This window comes from Antechinus flavipes, chromosome 1, assembly GCF_016432865.1.
Source record: "Antechinus flavipes isolate AdamAnt ecotype Samford, QLD, Australia chromosome 1, AdamAnt_v2, whole genome shotgun sequence".
Taxonomy (NCBI): Eukaryota; Metazoa; Chordata; class Mammalia; order Dasyuromorphia; family Dasyuridae; genus Antechinus; species Antechinus flavipes.
In genome coordinates this window covers 231,629,769-231,656,481 of record NC_067398.1, presented here as the reverse complement: position 1 = coordinate 231,656,481, position 26,713 = coordinate 231,629,769, and the positions used below count along the sequence as shown (strand labels likewise).

Sequence of the window (26,713 nt, the reverse complement as noted above, 5' to 3'; positions counted from 1 at the left end):
ATTTGCAGAAGTCCAAAGCAGGATCATGCCTTGTCAAGGAACCTCTCTCTCTTCTTGGGATAGCTGCCTGTCAGGACCTCTGCCCACTGTGAAGTCATTCTTTTATTAGTGTTAATACTTCTGTTTATCTCTTTGCCATGATTTCTCTGCTAGGACCTTTATTTCTCTGACAGGACTGACTTCTCAGTGCCAATAAAACTTCCCTTTTGCCAATCAAACTTTTTGAATTCGCGAATTCTTTTCACATTGAATCTGTGCTGACCAGAAGGGGATTCTCACACCTCAACTCTCTGCACTGCCACTAACTGCATCATTTGGTTCCCTAACTGCATCAAAGGCTCCTAGGTATTCTAAGGGATATGAGTGAATAAGGAAAGCGATCTAAGTATGCTAGGTAACCGATAGCAATAGTTGGAATTTTTTCTGTAGGTAATAACAAGTAGGTCAGTTTGACTTGAATAGAAGATGCACTAGGAATGGGAAACAAATAAACAGCAGGATGGAAAAGAAGATTCTACACTTTACAAATGTTATTCAACTGTATGCACTCTTCCCCCATATTATAAGTTTTTCAACTATCTCAACACTATTATTTACCACCAGCTGCACTGTCACAAAATATTTACAAAAGTGAAATTGTAATCATGATTTATCTGCAACCCACAGATAATTATAATCATTCTTGTGATTCTGAAGGAGGTGGTTTCTTTGTTCTGCTGATCCTTGGTTTTGAAAAACAGTCTTATTTAAACCTTGACTTTCCTGTAGCAGTATTTTTGTCACTTTTCATATTAAAAGGATTGTGTGTTTGCTAAAGCCTGCATCAAGCCCACAAGATCCTCCTTATTCACTATATCTGTCACTGAAATTTTTAAAAATATGTCTTTAATTACAGAATTTGAACTATTTTAAGCTTCCATGTAAAATAAACATTTATTGAGTCTAGTGCTCTCCCACCTCCCTGCTGCCTACTCATTCTTCTCAGCAATCTGAATTTTCCCCAGGGCTCATTCTCAGTTCCCTAGCCTTCAAAAGGTTGTAACTAGTTAAATGCTGGTAATAAAGCTGTTTTTTGGATAGTTTTCACTTTCACATTTGCAGCATAGGTACTGTCACAGTAATTTGTGCCATAGGAAAATGGTTATTTTGATTAGGTACTGTTCCAACATAGGTACTGTTTTACTTCCTAGAGATAGCATTAAGCATAGCTAGGAGAGTAGGAAATATAGCAGTTATTTTTTGTTTGTTTTATTTGTTTTACTGTCCCCATGTAAAGAGTCTCTTACTTTAGCAATGTATAATATTTAGAGTGGAAAATAATGAAGGAAATTTCTCCCCTTCATGTCATCAATGACATTGATAAGGTCCTTGGTAGTTAGGTGGGTGCTGAGAGAGAGTTTGAAATACTGGAAACAATCTGAAGCCAAGCTATTTTCTGAGCTAAGTAGGGAGGAGCACTGATAGGATTATAAATTGACTTTTGATTTTGATTAGGCTTTTTGTTACATTTAAGTGGATTTCTATTATTATCTCACCCCTGGTTGAATTCCTAGCTGAATTCTTTCTGTTGACAAAAACATCACAACCCCACAGTTACACCTAATCAGAAAGCCAAATTATGTCAGCTTTTGAAATTGTATCTCCTCTATAAAAGAACCTCCTTAATGGTGTCTATCTCCCACTAAAGAACTCAGATATCATCTATCCCCTTATTAGAGAAACCTTGTGAAAAGTCAGACATTGTATAGAGAACTAGTTTTGGAATAGGGTTTTCCAAAAAAAAAAAAAAAAATAGAATGACTATTTTAGATGGGAGTCAGGGGGAAATCCATGACTTGCCATTTTTGTACCTGGATGTTATGGACCAGTCAATTTGATCTCCTTACTCCCCCAATTTTTGTCAAACTCAAATAGAAACAGGGGTCATTATGTAATGCCATAGTTCCCTTTTAATGTCCTGACCCAGTTTTTCTAATTGTACTATTTAGTTACTCTGCCTCAGGTTATAACCTTTTCCTCTTAATGTTTTATGAGATAAAGGTTTTATATCTTTAGGTTATAATTATTCCTTCTTAATGTTTGACAGGATAAAGGTCTATCCATTTTAGACATCATTAGAATATCAGTAACCTCTCCAGTACCTCCCTCCATTGCATCATCCTAGGTTCCTCTCTCCATTAGGTTACCCCCATCCTGGTACCTCCCCCATTATGTCATTGTTCTTGTTATCCTATAAAAGAGTCTTGCTGTCTGATATTCAGGGCTGGATTCTTTGAGAAGATAGTCTCGTTCAGCCCTGGGACCAAACATGGATCATTTGGTCCCAGTAAATCTCTCCGTTTAATAAACTATTAAATTGTTCTCTAATTTCTATCCTGCCTCAATTTCTTCAGCATTACAATGAAACTATATATAAGGATCCCCTTGGACCACATATTGACTTAAGAAAAAATCCACATATTAACATTATATATGTTCTGTTGTATTTTTGTTTTACAAAACATTTCTTAATTGTATTTTAAACTAGTTCAACTTGTACTCAAGAGTATTGTGGACCACAATGTGACATATTTGACATTCCTGATATAAACCATCAGGTCTACTCTGTACTTATAATGGTCCTCAATGCTATGTTAGGAAATGACTTTGAAAAAAAAAAGTGCTCATTGAGTCTAACAAAATTACTAGCATGAAAGATAAAAGAGTGGATATCACTGTTAAAGGCATATGATACAACTTCTCTGTCTTGGTATCACATTATACCCCTCTTGAATCCATCTCATGCTTGCTTTATAGATATATTAGGAGTAGGGATAATTTATCCTTGCAGTGTAAGCATGGATGATATTCTGGGAAGAATCTCACCTCATTTTGCCACAAAGGCCAGCTATTGTCTTATGAGTAGCCATAATCTCATAAAGGGACCATAAACCATGGTGAAGTGTTTTTTATTTCATTATTAATATAGGCTGTGTGGTGAAAGAGAAATTGCTGAAAATTTTAAGAGAATTATCATTTTTCTTGTTGTGTATTCCCACTATAAATATAAAGCCATCAATCAAAATATGCTTTGCTTCACACTGCAATGAAGACACAAATAAAAGATTGAAAGTAAGAAAGAACGATATAAACTAAATCTGAACAATGAACTCTACAATAGTGTCAGTGCCAATCAGCATCTTCTTATTTAATATTGATAGAATCAAACTGGATGGTAATAATGTTGTTAATATTGTTGTTGTTTTTCCACTGATGATCAATTTTCTATTCTCAACTTTGACATAGCCTGAAACTTGCTATGTGCAGAATCATATTCCACCATATAAATTATGTGGCATATTATCAAGATCAGTGAAGGGATTGTTGATGACTACAATACACATTGTGCTGAGGTAAATAGAACTTCCTCTACCAGGAATTAAATAAAGTCATATCCCTTGACTCTGATCTTCAACATTTTGCCTCAATGAAGCAACAGACACTGAAAAATTAGGTGAAAAGAAAAAGGTGAAAGCTTATGGTTCTCATCTATCTTTTCCTTCTCCTTTTTCTCCTCCTCCTCTTCCTCCCCCCTTCTTTCTTCTTCTCTTTTCCTCTTGCTCTTTCTCTCATTTATAAACATGCATATACATAAATGATACATATGTACATACACACATATGCATGTTCTAAATTTTATATCTCTAGTCTCCTTTCTTTTTAACCTACTATCAACTTAACTATGATAATTTAAAATCAGGCACAACTGAAGAACAGGTATGCCAGAAAGGGCTCTTAGCTCTCTGGAACTTGGTTTAAAATCTTATATAAATGATCATCTTCATAACATAAAACCTTCCTAAAAACACTGTGTAAAGGGAAATATACACTATGTAATGTCCATTACTCCACCTAATGATCGACAATGTAGTGAAGGGAAATGTTGAACGAGCAATGGGGTAATGAATTAAATTATTTTCATTTGCTCCATGTTTTCATTTCATGGCTTAGTTGGATATAGTTAGTGAAATCTCATAATTTGGGAGAGATGGACTAGAAGAGAAGAGTAATCCTCCAGAAGGGAAACATTTGGCAACTTTGGAAGGGAATTAATTCACAAACCATCCAGTATAATTGCAAATAAATGCTCCTTACATAGTATTAAGACAGTCTAGGGAATTGGTTAGTGTTTAAACAGCAATTGCTGATGAAAATCTCTTCTTAGAACATAATATTATACATTGAAAAAACTGAGACATTTTATTGTGTGTAACTCCAGCTTCAATCACTCCTTTCTCAGATTTTGGCTAAAATTACTCTATTTGTCAGAAAGAGATCATTAGGGAAATGGAAGAGGGGAGAATGCCAGTTAACTATTATGTTATGAGTTAACTATTGTGTTTTATGTATGTGTGTGTGTGTGTGTGTGTGTGTGTGTGTGTGTGTGTATTTTTTTTTTTTTTTTTGAGGCAGTTATAATTAATTGACTTTCCCAGGTCACACAACTAGAAAATGTTAAATATCTGAGGCTGGATTTGAACTCAGTCCTCCTGACTTAAGGGCTGGTACTCTATCAATCAACTGTGCCATCTAGCTGCCCTTGTATTTATATTTTGAAAATCCATAAATTTATATTTCAACTAGATTTCCAGTGGGGTTCATCACACACAAGCAAAATTATACAAGGTTTATATCTCTTTTTTATATACCTTTTTCATAGTAAATTCATCAAGTTTCATGGATTTGAATATCATCTTGATATAGAAGATTTCTAACTATATATTCAGGCCTAAGTTCTCTCATAAGCTCCAGAATTTTATAATGAACTGCTTTTCATATATCTAGAACTGGTTATCTTGTATCTCAGAATTAACCTATCTAAAACAGAATTACATTCTTCCTTAAACCTTTCTCTCTTCATAACTCCACCTGCTGTGAAAAACAATACCATCCTTCCAGTTGCACAAGATAACCTCAGTGTCATTAACTATGTTCTTGCATTTACTCCACCTATCTAATTTTTTTCTAAGTCTTGATCCATCTTCTTTTACAATATTTCTCTTATATTACTCCCTCACTCCACCCCTTTCCATTCATATAACCATCACTCAAGAGTATTCTTCCATTATTCCATGACTGGATAATTTAAATTGCCTTCTGGTTGGTTTTTCTGCCCCAATTCTCCACCTATTTCAAACCATCTTCAACTAAAAATCAGCAATTTTTTTTTTTAAAGTGCAAGTATGACCACAGAATCCCCTTTACTTAATGAAATCTGGTCTATTTCCTTACAGATCATATATAAAATGTCCTGTTTACATTGATAGCTTTTCATGAAGTTGCCCATTTCTATTTTTAGTCTTCTTACATTCCAACTCCTCTCCACATACTTTATGATAAAGCAACATCTACATTCTTCCCATTCTTCACACACTACTAGTACTGTCCCTCTGTGATAATATTCTATTTGTATTATATGTTATATGCGCTTAATCATTTGCATCTTTTCTCCTCCTGAGAATTTGAGTCACTTTGTCAAAGAGACACTTTGACATATGAGAGACATTTTATTTGCCTATCTATTCCCAGGGCTTAGCACTGTTTTTGGAACATGATAAGTGCTTACTATATACATCTTGACTAAATGATTGAATAGAAAAAGTTAGCAGCTATAGTCAATAATCAGAGGTTCCTCTGACTAAAATAGTAGAGCTTAAAGATACATTGCTGAAATACATTATCTATCTGTCTATTCATCTATCTATCATCTAGCAATAAATATATGTATATTACTACAAAGTATAAATATATTTGTATGTGTATTTTGTGTATATATGTGTACATAGATATACATACATACATTATATATGTATATATATATATATATTTATATTATCTGTTAACTGCTAATAAGATATGTAGCCAATAAAATTTTTCTAAGAGATTAGAGTTTGATGCTGAAAGAGTATGTGGTATTTTTGACTAAAACTTTATCAGTTATTTGATCCAAACCCATTTGAAGACTTCCCTTTTTTTTCCCTAGGAACGTTAATTTTATTTGTGAATCAACTTTTCTGTTTCTTGAAATTGAATTTACATATTTTATCTTTTGTAATTCCCTCAACCCAATATTTGATTATAAATGTATCTCCTACTCATAGCTGTGAAAGATACATGATTAGGTTTCTTCTATTTTTAATAGTATGAGTTTAAATATTGAAGTCTTCTATCCATTTAGAATGTATTGTGGAATATGGAATAAGGTGTTGGCCTATGTCAAATTTCTGACAGACCTGATTTCAAGTTTTCTTTTTTTTTTTTAATCAAACAGGAAGTATTTTCCTAAGAAATTTGTTTGCTAGCATATTGAACACTGGGTTATTGAATTAATTTTTTATGATTTCTTTGATATAATATGTTCCATTTAATTTAATTATATGTTTTGACCAATATCAAACAATTTTAATGACTGACGCTTTATTATATATTTTGAGTTCTGGGAATGCTATTCTCCATTTATTCCCCAATTCTTTTCACTATTTCTGTTGGTATTTTAGACTTTTTGTTTCCAATGACTTGTTTTATTTTATCAAGTTCTATATGGTACCTTTTATTATTTGATTGGAAGTGCAAGTTTACTTTGGCAGTATTATTATTTTTGTTTTATTGGCATAGCTCAGTCTTAAGCATTGAATATTTCCCCAATTATTTAAGTTGTTCTATATTTCCATAAAGAGCACAGTGTATTGGAGTTTACACTAGTATGTTGTGTGCTTTGGAAAATTAACCCCAAAATAGCTTATACATCTTATAGTTTTTTGGTAGGTTTTTCTCTTTCAGAAAGAGGTAATAAGAGGTATTATCTCTTGAATTTTGTAATTAATTAAATAAAATATAGACTATAATATTAAATATATGACATATTATTATATAAATTATATAATAACTTTGTTGTTATTATATAAAACTCCTGTTCATTTTTAAGGATTATTTTTGGTAGACTAAAGCTGTATAGAATTCTATCAACTTTATTAAACCTCAGGGACTTCATAAGGTGCTGAGAATAGAAAGATATAAACAAAACAATCTCCGTCCTGAAAAAGATTACATTCAAATTGTGAAGATGACATCTAAATATATAGGTGTATAACATAACATAAATATAACAAGTTTTGAGCTAGAGTTTTTGAAATGTGTTATCAATAAATCTGAAACAGGATGAATTATTTCTCTCTTCCAAATTCATCTGTCTTCAACTAAATTCCCTGTTTCTGTTAAGAGTAGAAACATCTTTCCAGTCACCCAGACTCAAAACCATAGCATTACATTGTGATTTATTATCCTCCCACAACCTACATATCCAACATGTAGCCAAAACTTATCATTTCTACCTCCATAATATTATTTGCATCCTTCCTTTTCTTTCTGCTCACATGGTCATTCTCTTATCACACCTCTCCTAAACTAATGTGATAGTCTCCTAAATCATCTCATTGCTTTGAACCACCCTTTTCTTTAATTCATATAGTTAGAATCTGTCTCACAAAGAGTCATTCTAACCACATTACTTTTCTATTATATACATCCCAATGTCTCCCTATTGCCTCTAGAATCATGGGAACTCCTTAATTTAGCCTGTAAAGTCCCTCACAAATTGTCTTCAATTTAACTTTCCAAGCTTTGACATACTACTTCCACTTTTTCATTCAGTGATTCAAAGTGTCTCTTTGTTGTTCACATGTAAAACCGTTTTATCTGTGCTCTTGTACTAACTATCCCTATGCCTTAAATGTGCTCTTCCTCTCATTTCAGCCTCTTACATTCCCTTGTTTCCTTAGAATCTCTGTTAATCACTAGTGCCTTACAACTCCAAAGAAAATTCAGCCATTTTAAAAATACTTACATAAGACAGGGGCTGGAGGGTGACTGACAAAATAATCTGGTTAACATTAGGCTAAAAAAAAAAAAAAAAAAAGTAGATGCCACAGTTCTGATATAAGTGTATTTCCCCCAATCCCCAGCCCTATATACCAGACATAAAAGAAAGGACAGATGTTAGTAACATGAAAAAAGTGGTGGTACAGAAAGCATCTTGAAAAGTGGTCTCAGAGTGGGAAGCAGAAATACAATTGCAGCAATGAAGTTGCCAGTCTGGAATCTTGGACTATGAGGTGTTTCTGGGAGTATACATTTTTTGATGGAATTTCTGAAAGGGAGTGAAAAAAGCTGATAATTCCTCAACTTTTTTTTTTTTTTTCTTTTCCCTTCTTTCTTCCTAAGAGAGGTGTGGTTATCCCTCAAATCACTATTTCCTTAGGGTTTATTAACTTTCTGTTCCCTCCCCCTTTTTAATTTTTTTGGAGAAAGATCATTTTCAAAGATGTAGTCATTGGTGGATCTATGTATTCTAGGACTCAAATGCAGCAGACAAAAGGCAATAGGAATAAGGAGAGAGAAAGACAAGACAGAAACAGAGACAGACAGAAAGACAAATACAGACACAGAGAGAAAGAGGTAGTAAACACAAAGAGAGATAAAGAGTAGAATACGAAGAGACAGAGAGAAATGGAGAAACAGAAGAGAGAGAGAAAGAGAATATCTTAAAAGGGGGTTGGTATATGAAGAATAAGAAAATTATCTTATTCATTTCCTAAAAGAATAACCACCCATTGTCTATGGAATAAAATATATTGGGCATATGTAATCATAATAGTATAGATATGTGTTTGTGAGAACATACTCCATACCATTCAGAGTGAGTTAACAGACTAAAGAGTATTTTATTAGATTATTTCATTACACATGAAAGTTAGATTTTTAAAATAATTACTAGTAGATGTAAACTTTCAAATTTTATGTAAAATGAAATATGTAAAGAAAATAAGCCTACAGTTACTTAGCAAGCAAAAAATAGTATATTCTCTAGTGGATGTATGCTATGTATGTAGCTATCTTTTCAAAACAAACAAGATCAACAAATATTTTAATAGGAAGGAAGTAAATTGGGATAACTTGTATATTTGCAACAAAAACACATTTTAAAAATCCTACTTAGATTGCATTGGATGGAGAGTATACTAAGAAAAGATCAATTCTTTTGCACAGCTAACTGAGTGTATCTGGGGAAATTGTGTGACTACTACCATTTGGCTCTTTTAGAAATAGATTTAACCAAACATGCCAGTGGGAAATAAGCAAAATAATTCTGTGTGCTAGTGAATGGACCTAAAGTACCAAATATATATATTTGTGCGTGTGCGTGTGTGTGTGTGTGTGTGTGTGTGTGTGTGTGTGTGTGTATGTGTATGTGTGTGTGTATGGCAAAAAAAAAAAAAAAAAATTGCAGATTTTGGATGAGAGGGTTTTTTACATAGCCCTCTAGTTCTCAAAACAAATCCAGTTATACAGGACTCCAGCAGCTATTGTTTGAAAATATTCCTGCATAGACTAGTTTCCTTAATGTTCATTTTATATGGAAAATATAAATTTCCAGCAGTGAACTTAATGATACCATTACCATGGTAATGTATCAAACTTAAAACGATATTATAAAGTAGCAATCATCAAAACAATTTGGTACTGGCTAAGAAATAGAGTCATTGATCAGTAGAATAGGTTAGCTACACGTGACACAATCATCAAGGCCTATAGCAATCTAGTATTTGATATACCCCAAACTCTAGAACTTATTATTTGACAAAAATTATTGTGAAAACTGGAAAATAATATGTCAGAAACTCGTCATAGACCCCATACCAAAATAAAGTTAAAAAGATCCCATAATTTGGGCATAAAGGATGATACCATAAACAAATTAGGAGAACAAAAGATAATTTATTTATTAGATCTTTGGAGAAGGGAGGAATTTATGACCATAGAAGAAGTAGAGAACATTATGAAAGGTAAAAAGGACAACCTTGATTATATTAAAGGATTAAAAGGGAAGTACAAAACTGGGAAAAAATCTTTACAGCCAATATATCTGATAAATATCTCATTTCTAAAATATATAAGGAAATATGTCAAATTTATAAGAATACAAATCATCCCCCAATTTATAAATTTTCTCCTTTTAACAAATAAGAATATGAGATATATCTATGCTTATGTCATAGTACAATTTTCAGATGATGAAATTAAAGCCATCTATTGCCATATTGGAAAAAAAAATGCTCTAAATCACTATTGATAAGAGAAATGCAAATTAAAGCAACTCTGAAATACCACCTCATACATCTCAGATTGGCTGACATACCCTTTGACCCAGCAGAGCCATTACTGGGTCTGTATTCCAAGGAAATTAAGGAGGAAAAAGACTCACAGTATGCAAAAATGTTTATAGCAGCTTTTTTTGTGTTAACAAAGAATTAGAAAATGACTAGATGCCCATAAATTGGTGAATTTCTGAGCAAAATGTGCTATATGAAGATAATAAAACATCACTGTTCTATTAAAAATAATGAATAAGCTGATTTTAGAAAATCCTGGAAAGATTTACATGAACTGATGCTGAGTGAAACAAGCAGAACTAGGAATACATTGTACATAATAACGGCAAAAATGTGTGATGATCAACTATAAAAGCATTGGTTCTTCTCAGTGGTTAAGTGATTTAAAGCAATCCCAATAGACTTTGGACAGAAAATGCCATCTGCATCCAGAAAAAGAAATAAGGAGACTGAATGTAAATCAACACATACTATGTTCACTTCTTTTATCTTTTTTTTTTTTTTTTTAAATCTCTCCCATGGTTTTCCCTTTTACTCTGATTTTTCTCTCCCAAGATGATTCAAAAAGCAATATATGTTAAAATAAACAAATAAAAAAAAATATTGGGGAGAGGGGGGGAGAAGGAATTGCAGAGTCTTTGATATAGTCTCTATGAAGTTATCTTAATAAAAAGATATCCTGCTGACAACACTAGTCCAGGATCATAGTAACCCAGTAATTAAGTCACTTTAAACTCTCTACCTTGCATAAGGAAAGATATTTCAAACATATATCCATGAAGAGTGATTTTTTTGAAGAACAAAACATACTAATAAATTGGTGTGTTTAAAAAATTGGTGTTTAAAAACCAATTGAAAGAGCAAAAAATAATAAAGAATGGTCTTGGTCAATTACATTAAATAACATAGCACCCCAACTATTTTTAAATTTTTAGGTTGAGCATTTACACTTTTTAATTTGTTAAACTCTAAAAAATAGGATCTGAATTATTATCACATAAACCAATCCATCACTGCTCCCACCTAAAGGATATTTGAATTTCACTGAAGTGTTAAATGAAAAAGCAAAATATACTCTGCTTTATAATAAGCTTTCATTTGGTATGTTCTAGTGGTTTTTAATATTATCAAGAAAAATATTCATTTTAAAAATTATCATTAGGTAAAATAATTTCTTTATACTGCATTTTGATGTTTTATTTGAAAATGTCCTGGTCACTTTTTGAGCTTTCAAAAATATAATTCTTCCACCAAACAACATGTTGCTGTTGCTTTTTTTTTCAGTTACATTTTAGGCATGTCCAATTTTTGTGATCTCATATGAAGTTTTCTTAGTGAAGATACTGGAATGGTTGACCATTTTCTTCTCCAGCTCATTAAACAAATGAGGAAATTGAGGCAAACAAGGTTAGGTGACTTGGCCAGGGTCACAAAGTTTGTAACTGCCTGAGGTCAGATTTGGACTTAAGAAAATAAATCTTCCTGACTTCAATCCCAGCAATCTATCCTAGCTGCTCTGAGGAGAAAGGGAAGGTAAAATGAAAATCCTTCCTCAGGTTCTGCCAGTATTCTCCACATACACACTATTCATACCTATGGTAGCTTCTTGATTTAAAAAAAAAAATAGCATTAACTAAATTTAAAAAGACTCCCTAATGGTTAAGTGACTAATTAAACTTAATAATTAAATTTAAGAAGAAACATTAGCACCTTGAAAAGATGGTTAAAAAAAAAAGTCTTAAGCCATAAATAAATACATTATAGGATAAGAGAACAAATACTTATTAAGCACATAGTATGTGTCAGACACTGTGCTAAGTGTTTTACAAATATTATCTCATTTGATCCTCACAACTCTTTTTAATTCCATGCCAGAATTCTTTCTGCTGTACCATTCAACTGCTTATATTAATTACAATTAATCATTTTCTTAGTGGGTAAAAATATCCCATTTAAAAAGATAGTTAATTCTCATAAATTTCAAGAAATGTGATAAAAAAAAGAATACTCAATTATTGAGAAGTCTGTATTAGAGAATATAACAAAACATACATTTTCATATACATATATGTGTGTATACATATAAATATACATGTAGATATATATATACACATACATATGTGTGTGTTTGTTTGTGTGTGTATATATATAGATATATATGTATATATCTATATATATACACCAATGATTAAAATCTGTCAAAGACCTCAGAAGACATTAAGTCAAGGTACTTATTTTATGCTAAGTAAACTGGTCTTGGCAGAGGTTAAATTGTCCACATTTATAGAATTAGTAAGTAGCAGAGTAAGAATTTGAACTGAGGTCTTTTGATATATTTGGACCTAAAAATTCTAGTACTGTACTTTACGTATATGGCAGACACATGTTATAAGGTAGTTGGATTGAATTGGATCCCTGCTACTATATCATATCTCTACCATTTTTGAAATCTTATTTTATACATAATTGAGCAAACAATAATAAATTGAGAAAAAATTTGATCCCATGATCAGTAACTTGAAAGTTAAACAGCCCAGGTATTTATAACTTAATCATCTCCCATTCCTTTTTTATTTTATACTGTACTTTTTCATCAAATTAAATAGGGAGAAGTGTGTACAACTACTGCCCAATTGCTTTTCTATCCAACATAAAATGTTTGCCCAGACATAGCCATCTTGATCTTTAAGAATTTACCTTGAAGAAGAAAGGTTAATTAATGGTCAAACCCTGAAACATCCATTCAATAAATACAATTGAAACATTGTTCTAGGTATTATAAAATTTAACCCTTACAAAATGGCAAGAGACAGACTTGGAAGGGCAGGGAATATGAAGCTGTACTTTGTAAATGATGATATCTGTACATATCTGAAAATGAAAACCCAGCATGTGAACTGACTTACTTTAGAGGGATGGCTAAATTAGATTCATACATATATTCATTCTAATTTTTTTTTTTTTTACCACATTATACTACCTTCCTACCAACATATAGAAGAACAGTAGTTTCTCAAAAGAGTGAGTTTTCATCATTATCATCATTCAAAAAGTACAGCTTCATATTTATGACAGATGGCACTGGAAATGCTTTGCTCCTTCCTCTCCAATTCCCTGAGCAATCACTTACAACAAAGATTAAAAACCAAAGGGAAAAACAAAATTCAGGAAAACCAAGATACTATGTATGACAGCAAATGCTATTTTGTTCTCATTTTAATCTCCCAATTTCTCTATCTTTGTCATAAAAAAAGAGATAAATTTCATCAATTTTTCTCTGGAGACAAGATAGTCATTTTAACTTCCTATGTTTCTTTGAATTTTTTATATTTATCAATTCTTAAGTTACATTTATATTCTATTATATATCTTTGCTACAATTCAGCCAGTATTCAATTGATGGGAACTTAGTTTGCCTCTTGTGCTTTTGCAAAGTAAACAGTGCTTTTATGAATGTTTTGGTATAAATATACCCTTTTTGTGCTTGTCTTTATTGGATTATATAATAAGATTCCACAATAATAATAGGATCACTGGATCAAAGCATATGAACATCGATTCATTTTCTTTTATTTTAGAAAAAGTTCAGATTCTGTTGTACCACAGTTCTCTTTTAATGTCCTGACTCCGTTTCCCTAATTGTCCTACTCTGCCTCAGGTTATAACCATTTCCTTTTAATGTTAGGATAAAGGTCTTATATCTTAGACTTTAGGCTATAATCATTCCCTCATAATGTTTGATAGGATAAAGGTCTTTATCCATTTTAGACATCATTAGAATATCAGGAACCTCTCCAGTACCTCCTATCATGTCATCCAAGGTGCTTCTTTTCATTAGGTCATCCCCATCCAGGTACCTCCCCCATTATGTCATTGTTCTTGTTACCCTATAAAAGAATCTTGTATCTGACATTCACTGCTGGATTCTTTGAGACAATTGTCTCATTCAGCCCTGGGACCAAACCATGGATCCATTTGGTCCCAGTAAATCTCTCCCATTTAAGAAATTATTAAATTGTTCTCTAATCTCTATCTTGTTCAATTTCTCCAGCATTACAATTCCTTTCCATAATGTTTGGACCATTTCAAAATCCAAATAACAGTTTATTACTGTTCTTCTCTTCCTGAAGCTTATCCAACACTGATTATTTCTATTTTCTGTGATCATTACCAGTTTACTAGGTATGGAGTAAAACTTCACAATTGTTTTGCTTTATATTTCTCTTATTTTTTAATTTGAAGAAACCCTTCTTAAGATTGCTAACAGTTTGCAATTTTTATTTGAGAAATTTGTTCATATCATTTGACCACTTAATCCTTCAAGGAAAACTCCATATTTTTAATTATATGTTCTGATGATGTCACGTGAGTGTTTACACTGTACCCTCAGAGCAAATTAGAATCATGGAGGCCCAAAGAACAATGGAAAGCTGAAAAGTGAACATAAATCTAATGTGATGTGTTAAGAATTATGGCTTGCATGTGATGAGATATAAAAGATATATCAAAGATACATGCCAAGAAAAAAAAAAAGTAAGCCAGAAATGAAAAGTGATAGATAATCAAACTTAAGTGTTTTGCTATATGATATATCATTAACAGAGGAATGAAAAATAAAACAACTCTTTAGCTCAACATTATACCCATAAGGTGCAATTATGATTTTTATTAAAAGAACTGGGGGAAGGGAAAAGGAGAATAATTTAACATTGATGATAAGATGAATTGACACAAAGAATTGGAACTATACCAATAAAGTCACTAAACGTTTGATACTCTGAATGAATGATATTACAACCAGGTATATACTGCAAAGATATAAAGTGAAAAAGAAAATATTGATAAATACCAAGATATTTAAAATAACTCTTTTTGTAGTTGTAAAGAATTTTAGAGGTACCCATATAGTGAGGAATGCTTGAACAAAATATGGTATATAAATGTTATGGAACATTATTGCACTGTAAGAAACAATGAAAGATGATTTCAGCACAATTTGAGAAGACTTATGTGAAGTAATATAGAGTAAAGTGATGAGAATCATGAGAGCACAATTTGTAATAACACCACTGACTTAAAGAAAATAACTTGAAAGCTTTAAAAAGTTTAATAGAAATAATGGTTCACCATCATTCCAGTTTTTTTGGGGTGGGAGCAAAATAAAGGGACTAACTATTGTATGGTTAATCTGTTTGTTTCATTCATTATTTAACCCATTTCACTAAGCCCATTCAGTGATTAACGCTAGGTTAAAATGAAGCAAAGAATGACCTCTTTCACATAGTCAAAAAATAAAATAAAACCTATTTGGGATATGAAGACTCTCAGGATATCTGGCCAAAATACAAACAATTACGTTCTCCATGAGTTATCAGAATCTAAGTAATGATCTAGTGAGGCTTGAACTGGGACCTATTGTAGTCCAATCAATGAGAGCTAGAGTAATATGAGTTTAAAGATATGGCCAATAAAAAAGAAATCTAGCCCGTGAAGTTCAAGATATTTCTTTGTGAGGAGCACCTGCAGATAACAGTATATTTCTCTGTGTGAACACAGAGGTAGAGGAAGGGAAGGAAAGAAGAAAAGAAGGAAAAATGATAGGAAGGAAGGAAGGAAGGAAAAAGAGAGGGAGGATCAAAAGAAGGAGCTATATTTCCCAGTAGAAATTGTTAGTTGGGTCCCTAGTGCACTACTACTACTATTGTTTGTCCATCATTTTCCGAGAGGATCATGATATCAGGAAAGAGTTGTCATGACTTGCAAGTAAATTAGATGTAAGTGAGGGAAGTGTTGAGCAAATCCTTATGTAAAGGTACTTAAATAGTATAGTGCATAGAGCATTGGATCTACATTCAGGGAATTCCAAATCAAAATCCTTTCTTGTGGCAAGTTCTATGACCTTTAGCAAGTCACTCAATCTTTTTGTCTCAATTTCCTCATCTGAATGTGAAGATAATAATCAGGGAGTTCTCATCTTCCTGGGTTGTTGTAGGAAGATAATTTTTGTAAAACATTATGCAAATCTTAAAACATCATGTAAGTTGTTGATACTACATGTTGATATTTTCAGGAATTTTAGTTTTCATTGAGTCTATTTTAAAATTTAAATGTCATGGAATATAATATAATATAATTTGAAATATAGATAACATGTATATAATATAATTAGCATAATATAATATAGTGTAGTATAAAAAAAACAAAACACATTGCAGACTGGTTCATGAATGAGTTACACATTTATATCCTCAATAAAGAATCTCCTGTGTGTATGTAGGGTATGTGCATGTGTGAGTGTGTTTATGTATGTATGTATGCATATATATATATATATATATATATATATATATATATATATAATATATATATATATATATATATATATATATATATATATATATGTAAATATATCTTTTCTTGACTGTATCTTGCTTGGGGGTGAAGTAGGGGGATGAAATGGAGATGTGTGTGTGTGTGTGTGTGTGTGTGTGTGTGTGTGTGTGTGTGTATCCTTTCTTAACTATAGCCTGTTTGTGTGGTGGGGTGGGGGAGGGATAAAAGGGGCAAAAAAAAATAAAGTAAAAAAGGTATGCAGCAGAGAACAAGAGAACAATTTACAAGGAAGTAAAGAAAAGAGAGACACTCATGAATAGAATTTCTTCTAATATATATACTTTATCAAATTGGCATTTATTGTTATATATTTTGAATCCTCCCTGATGCTCTACTGGGCCCATCATAATTTCTCTTTTCTTTTGTTTAATTTTGGTTCATATTGCTTTTCTGTTTTCTTTTTTCCTTATTCTGTTTCTTCAAATAAAAGAAATAAATTAAGAAATATTTATTCTCCATTTTCTAATATTTGAAAATAAGAATTCAAATTTAATAAATAGCAAATATAAAATACTCTTCAATAGTGTGTCATTATTTTTAAAATAGATTTAAAATTGCTTAGATTATTATTAAATTATTAGTGAGGTTAATATTCAAGGTCCTCCTAGATTTTGTCCTCCCCAAATGTGAGAGATAGCATATTGGGTTGGACTTGAAATAAAGAGTTTTGAGCTTAATTACTGACTCTTTTCATTATTATTTAATTTTAGTCATATGATTTTAACTCCCTGTAAATCAGTAGAATTGACAGAAAATCAAGAGTTCTGAGTACTCTTCCATTGTCTAACTGATTGTCCTAAGTGATTTAACCTTCCCAACCCACCAATATGAAATTTGTATGATAAAGGATTTGATGAGATTATTCCTAATGTATTTTTTTTGACATGATATTCCGTAATTCCTTATTTCCTTAAAACTTAAAGTCACTGAATTTTTATAATGATAGCTAATCACCTTTATCATTATTCTTTAAAATCACAGATAGGCAAAGAAAGTTAATCTGTTAGTGAACTTTCCATTATAGCTGATGTCTTTGAGTACATGATTCTTTGAGTTCAGCTCATTTCATTCTGCATTAATTAATATATAGTTTGTCTCTAAGTTTTTCAAATACCTTTCCTTAATGAACAATATAGCTCTCTACTCCTTAAACATATTTTTGCCAGATGCTTTGTTACAATTCCAGAAACAATGACCTGAAAGTTTTTGTCTTTTAATTTCTGGAACTTTAGTTCCATAGCCCCATTCACTCAGCCCACTATTCCCCCCTATCCTTTTTTTTTTTTTATTATTGTTTTTTTTTAATTTATTTTACTAAAAAAAAAAAAAACAGAATAAGAAACAGAAAAGAAATACTAAACAAATTAAAACAAAAACAAAAGAGAACATTGTCATGTGTCCAGCAGAACATTAAGGAGGCCATTTTGCCATCCATTTCTGTTTTATAGGTGAGTTTGGTGAGGTGTAATAAAATTGGAAGGTCTTAGAAACCCTAGGGCTAGCCAGCCTTGGGAATGCCACAGACAATGCTGGCCAATCACATAACTTAATATTAATTCTGTTGGTCAGTAAGCTGTAGAACTCAAAGATGGGAACTGCCCCACCCCTACCACTCCACAATTGTACTTCTAAACCATAATATTAGCATAACCAACTAATCTTTGTTTCTCTTTCTATAAAATTATCTTCTTTATTATGACTCCTTGCTAAAATTCCTTTGGAACTTTAGCCCGGGAAGGTCTTCTTGTTTCTAGGTCTTCCCCTTGGAACTTTAGCCCATTTCAATTGAAATCAAAATTATCTCCTTGATTCTGATTCTTTGCTAATTCTCTTGGAATTAGCCTGCTGCTTCATAAAACTTTGTCCTTTAACTTGGAGACAAACTGTATGTGTGAATTCTTTCACCAAACCCATAATATCAGGCAGGGGAACCCTAATCTTGTTGGGATGTCTTTCTCCTCAACAATTTCATCTCATTCATATTCACTCTAAAAATTGCTAGTTATTTTTTGCATGTTATTTTTTCTCACTGTTTATCCTTTATTCTTTTTATCCTATCCCTCTTCAAGAATCTAAATTAATTCTGATCAGTGTCTTCCTAATCTATACCTTCTTCTAAAAGTCTCTTCTTCAACCTAACCCCTTGTCTCCCTATTTCTCTGTTAGTTAAGAATGCTTTTATATGCTACTAAATATTTTTGTTATTTCCTCAGCCAACTATTTAAGAGAGGTTCCATTCCTGCATTTCTTCAGCAAGATTTTCTTTATCTCCTTTCTTCCCATACTATATTTCTAGAATTAAGATCTAATCAACTCTGACATTATGACTCCTGGATGTTTAGGAATGTAATCTCATAACCCCACCCACATTCTCTGTAAACTTTTGGACAAAAATGTTCTTACCTCAGCTCTTATTTGTGTTGTCTTTATCTATTAAAATGTAAGTCCCTTGAATGAAGAGAATATCATTTTTTTTGCATACCCACAGTTCTTCCTTTGTATAAGAACTTAATCATTACTTATTCATTCATACATTCAACAGTATTACACTACATTCACACATTCACACACAATCTTACAGCATTTTTCTTTCATTTTTCAATGGGTACCAATTTTGACAACAATACTATTTTTGCCCAAACAAACTGCTATGAATATTTTGGCTTTTTTTTTTTTTTTTTAAGCTTTCAGATTTCAATGATAACATGTTTTTTTCTGACTTAATTTGAACTCAACATGAGCTGCCTTTCCAGTTTCCTTGGACAGAGGCATCTTGTAAAGTAGTGGTAACCCCTGGAAAAATGACATTTTGAAAAATCTGTAATTTCTACAGATATGTATCTCTCCCATAAGTCCTTCTGACAAGAGGAGCCCCGAAATTCTTTCTCTTTCTCTCTCTTTGACTTTGGGAGAGAATGCTAAGCTCTCCCTTGAAAGAGTCCTCCCAGGAAATCAAGATAAAGTGGTTTTCATTCTGTTATCTTGGTGGGGCTAGTTGAGTCTAGAGCTGGAAATTCCAACGCTATTGAATTGGAAATTAGCCCAGAGACACTAATTCAATTCCAAGATTTTCTATTCTGATACAGCTCAAACTGCACCCAGCCCCCAACAAGAGCAATCCCCAGCTTCTAGCCATAAAATGAGACAACTTGGGGCTCAGTCCTTGCAAAGAACCAATATGCTGTGCCAAAGAACTTGTCTCTTCCTAGCATAGCAGCAATCCTCTGCCTGCTGAAATGATATCCACTTTCAGCGTTACCCTCTCTTTATCTTCCTAACCTATTTCCCTACCAAGACTTTATACCTCTCTGTCAAGATTTTTCTGCAAGAAACTATTTCTCTGTTGGGATCTTGCCACCAAGGAATTCAGTCTTTCTATTGATACATAGCAAAGGCCGACTTCCCAATGCCAATAATAAACTTCTTTTACCAATCTAGCTTTTCAGGTTCATAAATTTCTTTACAAAGGACCTCTGCGCAGCCAGAAAGGGGTTCCCACAACTCCCTGCCCTGTACTGAATCTTAGGGGAATGTAGGGGAGACAAATCTCTTCATTTGGTTCCCTGAATACTGAACCTGCCAAAAAACTCATCATTTGATTCTCTGACCACCAGGAATCAAGGGTAGACTAACCTCATCATTTGATTCCCTGACCACTGGGAATCAAGGGGAGACTAACCTCATCACTTCCACAGACATAAAGAGGGTGCCACAAGAAGTTCTCAATAATTAAATCAATAATATCATTGTATTAATCCTTAAAGTTAATCAACAATGTAGTGAAAAGGACTTGGCAGACTTTGTTATCAACAGTTTAATATTATCTGCTTAGCATATAGTTTGTAGGAAATGCATACTCAAGGGAATTACTGCAAAGGTCAATACTTACATATGACAGAAAAAATCTTGTCATACTTCTGACAGACAGGTCTTATACTTTTTACTTATAGGAATATATCAAGAAGTTCAGACCATTAACTTTTTACTCATAGCTAAGAGAGGCAGATACTTTAAATCTGAAATATCTACAATTCTCTCATGACTGACATGTGCTTCTTATAAAAAATATTCCTAACTGAGAATGCACACAAAGTTTGGCATTTGGTAGATACAGAAGAATAAATTATTGATTGAGTGGTTGATAAGGTAACTAATTGCAAACCAAAAGGTAAATTAATATAAAACCAAAGGCAAGTTATTTTTTTTTAAAGGTGTCCTGTGTATATTTGTTCTTTCCTATATATGTTAAAATGACATTTTGTTCTGATCTCTTCTACTGCCACTCCTCACTTCTAGTCAGTATAGTAAATAGGTTTACAAGTTGCCAGCATAAAGGGGCAGTAGCAGGAAATAAGAATGCAAAGGAGAACCTGGAAGTTATATACAAAGCATCCCAAAATCAAACAGTATAAGTTACAAATTGTATCTTATACTAACCAAAAATTACATTTTAGTAATATTTTTAGAGGCATGGGAAGCCATCTAAATGCTGCTATCAAGATTTTTTATCAAAAGATGGTAATCTTCAGACAAGTTCCTGATTTCTGGAGTACAACAAAAAGTACTGATATGTTTGGATGTGGACAATTGTTTTAATGACAATTTTAAAGTAATTTAAATATGTTAATAAACTAATCCCAAGGTGGTACAGATAAGGTTCGTTCTATTCTCCTTCCCCTTGCCTGAGCATTTTTCCATCTCCATGTGGTCCATACAACCTCGTACCCATAATCAACTATGTGTATCTACTCCTTTCAATCATCTTTCCCACTCTGCCTGCATTCCTTTACAATACCATCACCCATTCCCACAATGTCTATTTCTTTATTCCATAAATTTTTTTTGTCATTTTTCTTTGTAACCCTCTCTATGGTTTTTAAATTATATTGCAGTCCCATTTTCCACAGAAATTTCCTAGTGCTTGCTTAAATTTCATAATTCCATAATCTTGTTATCTACATAAATATAGATATACATATATATATGAATGCATGCATTTACATATATTTTCATTCTTGTAAAAAATTTTCATTGTTATATTCTCTTATGGATACACCTTTAAATCCCTGGATTCTTTTACATGTATATACCACTTACTTTGTTTCTAAAAATGAAAAGTAAATTTTAAAAATGTTAATGAACAGATAACTATAATTTTTTTACTTATATAAATCACAGAAAAATTTCTCAGGAAGATTATAACACATTATTACACAAGAATGCACTACTAAATTTTAAACAACTATCTTTATGGGAATGTGTGTGTTTTAAACAAAACAATAAATCAAGCCCTTGTTCATAGCATTTACCAATTTTTGAGACATAGATGTTCAGACTGAAATTTTATAATCAGCTTTTGGGAGTGGATCTGAATCAATTTCAGTACACTCTTATTATGCCACTTTTTTAAAAACATTTTTTGTTTATTTTTAGTATACAAAACCTGAAAACAAATGGATAACTATCCATTGAGAAATAATCAAATAATTGTAGTATATGAATTTCATGGAAAATTAGAACAAAAATGGATTATGACCTTGAAGAATTCAGCAAAAATATGGGAAAACTTTTACAAACTAATGAGAAATAAGCCAAAACAGTATAATAATATATGTAATTATAATAATGATATAGATAGGAAGAACCCTAAGACAAAAAAAAAAAAATCAAGATTTCTGATACAACATAGTATCCATGTACAAATAACCATAATATACAAGCTAATGAGATATAAGTACATGAAAAGTGTAAAGAAGTATGTGCAGTCCAAGAAGGAAAAATTTGTCATTGACAATAGTATCACTACCAATGGGAAATTAGAAGTCATGTAATTGCTACAGGTATAAATAATAGTTTTACCTGAACTGAAACAATTTATTCAAATCAACTTTATTCCATTCCTCTTTTTATTTTAATAAACTCCTTAAAATCATTTACTTCTTTATGCCTCTTCTTCCTCCCTCCCGCCCCCCCCCCCCATTTTCTTCCTAGTTTCAGTTCATTAGATTCTAAAATATATAGTGTTGCATCAAATAATTTCTTTTCTTTGGCAATCATTGAATTTGTTAATTGATTGCCATGCTTAATAATATGTGTCACTTTTTATACTTGCCATTTTATTTCCTCTCTATTAATGACTTCTTTGGTCAGTTTTCCTGTATAGTTATTTATTCATAAATGTGGAACTGTGTCACATTTGAATGAAGTGGCTTTTGTGTAATTTTAGCAAAAAATAAGGAAATATAAAAAAAAGAAATAAGAAAATAATAATTTCCTGATAGTTAAAGACCAATCAGACTGTGTCTTATATAAAACAACAACAATGTTTTTTTTTGTTTTTTTTAATTTGTTTCTTTTTAATGAGATGGGGAAGGTAAGACAAGCTAAATGGGTGGAAAAACTAGATTTTTGTCTTCTGATAAATTCACTAATGAACAGGAGAGTTTTTAGTTTTTGACATATTATTAGATGATAAAACAAGAAATAATGGATAACTTTGAATACTTTATAGCAAAGAAGTGACTGAAAATCTGAAGACACAAGGCAGAAATTAAGGACTTTAAACCTGGAAGTGATTAAATTCCAGACCAATCTTATTTTGGAAATCATTACTGCTATTATAAATTCCTGGAGAGGGGGGAAGGGAAGGTAGGCAAGAATCTATTAACCATTTATAAGTTGAAGGGTAAATATTTGAAGGTGAAAATGTTACATGTTGCCATATATTGTGAGATTTGTGTACAGAGATATTTCTTCCTTAGAAGCTAAAATTTGAACAGTAACCAATGGGCAATTGGCACTTTAATGTCATCGGTCCATTAAGTTTACAGTTTTCCATATGGAGCAGAGCTGAGGGATTCTGTGCCAGCTGCTATGCCTAATTCTCATATGCTACAGAAACATGTCTAGTTTTCCAGAGCTGTTTGCAGCTTTTCAAATATCATGACATTTGGAACTCTGACAGCACAGTCTTTGTATCTTTTCCATGCATTTACACACTGATTTGTAACATGGTTATCTTAATCTCTAAATATTCTCAATTCCTTAAAATGAAGGACATCTTGTTCATCCTTGAATCTCTATCATACTTAGCATAATACTCAGTAAGAACTTAAATGAGTGTTCATTGAATTGCATTTTTAATGACTTATCATAAGGAAGTTTGAATATTTTCTCAATAAATGGCTATGGATTCTTTGGAATCTTTTTTTATCATTCCTGTAGAATGAATATTTAGCATTAGCACTGAAATGAAAATCAGGAAGGCTATAATTCTAATACTACTAACTACTAACTAACTAACTAGCAACACAACATTCAGAATTCACTTTACTTTTGTAGACCTTTGTTTATTCATCTTGGAGGGGGAAGAAGGGAGGAGTTAGATTTGATAACCCCTAAGTTTCCTTCAGGTTTTAAGGTATTAATAATGAGTAGAAAAAATGAGTACTCCCCATCTCCTGACTGAAATCTTAAGAGAGCAAAAAAGCAGGGGGAATGGAGGAAGGGGAAGATTTTAATATTGTATCATAGGCAGCAACAGAACAGAGAATCACTGTAGTATGGAGATTGTCACAGAACACTCATCAAATCAGATTTCTTTAATTTTCATTAAAATTGCTTATAAGAAATTGAATAGCCAAATTAATGAGCTTGTCATAGTTACATTTACAACCTCCAAATTTTAAACACGAGAATACTTAGTCAAATAATTTTCTCTAATGGTGACAAATAGTATTCTTTATTGGAGCAATGCATTTTCTTTCCAAGGTCTGGTGCTCATTGTGTGATTCTGGGAAAAAAGCATTTAACCTCTTTGAGCTTCATTTTAGCCATCTGTAAAATGACAAATCATTACTTTATAGGACAATTATGGCAAAGCAGTTTGTAAGTTTACTTGACTTGGAAGCATCCATTACTCTGAAATTAGAGGAAATAGGTTCAAACTCTACCTTTGATAACGATAACCTTGGCAAGTCAGTCAAATCTTTCTGGGCCTCAGTTTTCTCATTTGTAAAGTGAGGGTTTTCTCTAGTTTTAGAATGCTATAAATTCTTAAAGCATTATAGGATTGGGAATAAAAAGGGTGTGTGTTTGGGCTATTTTTTGAGACATAGGATTTTTCTATTGAATATAATGGCAGCTAATCAATTCAGTTGAGTCTAACAAATCACTAAATTCAAATTCCCATGCTAGAAAATAAAGATACAAAATTAAAACTAAATATTTCTTGTTTTTAAAGATACATTAATTACCCTGGCATGGATTCTGTCAATATAAAGTTATTATTAAATAAAATAAAATTTTAAAAAAAGGATACATTACATAATATTTTAAACTCATTTATTTATTTTGAAATCAATGCAGAAATGGTTGATATAGCAATTTGGGATTTAAACCCATTTTGTTCTGCCTCAAAAATACTTATTACTTTTTTTTTTTTTCCATTTCACTGTTCTTCCAACATTTTACACTAGATCCATTACAGAAAGATCTTCTTAACTTGGCACTCAGTTCTGGCTCTTCAGGATCTTCTCCAATTTGAGTATTTCGTCTTTTATATTAAAATCTTTGTTTTTACAAATTTAGTGAAATTTGTAAATTTGTGGTATTGATATATCATTTTTACAAAGGATTTCTATTAATGCTGCCATATCCTAGTTTGCACTATCCCACAAGGAAAAAAAAAATCATTCTTAGAAAGGGTGCATAAGTTTCATCAGATTTCCAAGGAAGCTCATCTCATTCATACACACAAACATATACACACATACTGATACACACACAGAAAGCTAAGAACCCCTTTTTTAGCTTGGGAAAAAAAAGGAATGATGAGTTTGAAAAGATAGCTGCTTCAAATATTTTAAAGACTGACATGAAGGAAATCTAGTCATAATCAGAAAGATTACATTATGACAGAACCAAGAATAATGGTGAGCATTTGCAGGGAAGCAAATTTAGACTCAAAATTAAGGAAAAGCTTGGAAAGAGCAATTAATTTTAAACACTCTGATCATCATTAATTCAATGACTAGTCATATATATCTTCAGAAAATCTGTGCTGAAAGATGCTTAGGTGAAAGACTTAAAATATGTGTATTTGGACATAGCCACTGTGTACTTGATTTTGTTTATTATGCTAAAGGATTCTGTATGTTTGTTTTCCCCACTTTATCTTGTTTTTTGAACAAACCACCTCTTATAGCTGACTAGTGTCGTAGAAGAATTATTTTTAAAAATTCAGAAGGAAGGAAGGAAGTTCTGAGAGAAGCACAAAGAAGACATTTTTCAAAATAATACATGGAATTGCTAAAATACTTTTTTAAAGTAAGTGGTATGAAATGGAGATTCATGGTTTGTTATATAATCCCTCATATTTTTTCTTAATATTTAGAATTTTTTGTTGTTGTTAAATTCAGGAATTTTTTAAACACAGAAAGGGGAGGAAAACAATTCCTGTGTTTGGTTCCTTCTGATCTGAACAAAATTCTTTATCTGTCTCTGGATACATTCCAGCAACTAGCAGTTCTGGGCTAATTTCATGTCCCATTCAACCATTAAGAACAATTTATCAAATATAAACTTCTATTTCCCTTTTGTGATTTACCAGATACATAGTAGAACTTATTCCAGTCTATCATTTTTAATCTGTTATTTATGCCTTTACTTTTTAGATGTCTTTTCTTTTGAGCAAGTATGGAAGCTATTGTTTTCTTAGAAGCTTATAGTTAGCAGCCCATTGTAACAATTAAATTATTGGCCTAAGTACAGTCCTAAAATCTTACTTTCAAATTTACCTCTTGTCTCATTATTACCTGATAAAACATAATTTTTTAATATAAATTTGCACTTTCCTCAGATAAATTAGGAGATAACAGATTAGTTATCCTTGGAGGTTTTCAGGCAAATAACTAATTCTATAGAATATCATAAAGGAAATTCTTTTTCTGGTAATAAACTAAATTATTTGTCCTCTAAGGTACCTGTTTCAGCTTTAAAATTCTGAAATGAAATGAAAATTCATTCTATGATTTATGGAGTACTCAGAATGTATTGTATTGTGGCTTTCTTATTACCAGTAGTGTTTTGGATAGTGGTCTCTGGCCAATGGA

At 31.9% G+C, this 26,713-nt stretch overlaps 1 protein-coding gene across 2 annotated transcripts in view; it reads right to left on the bottom strand.

The window, feature by feature from the left end:
• The window catches only part of PRR16 (proline rich 16), a 293,326-nt gene that overhangs the window by 69,883 nt on the left and 196,730 nt on the right, over window positions 1-26,713 (bottom strand). The gene's annotated exons all lie outside the window — the stretch shown is intronic.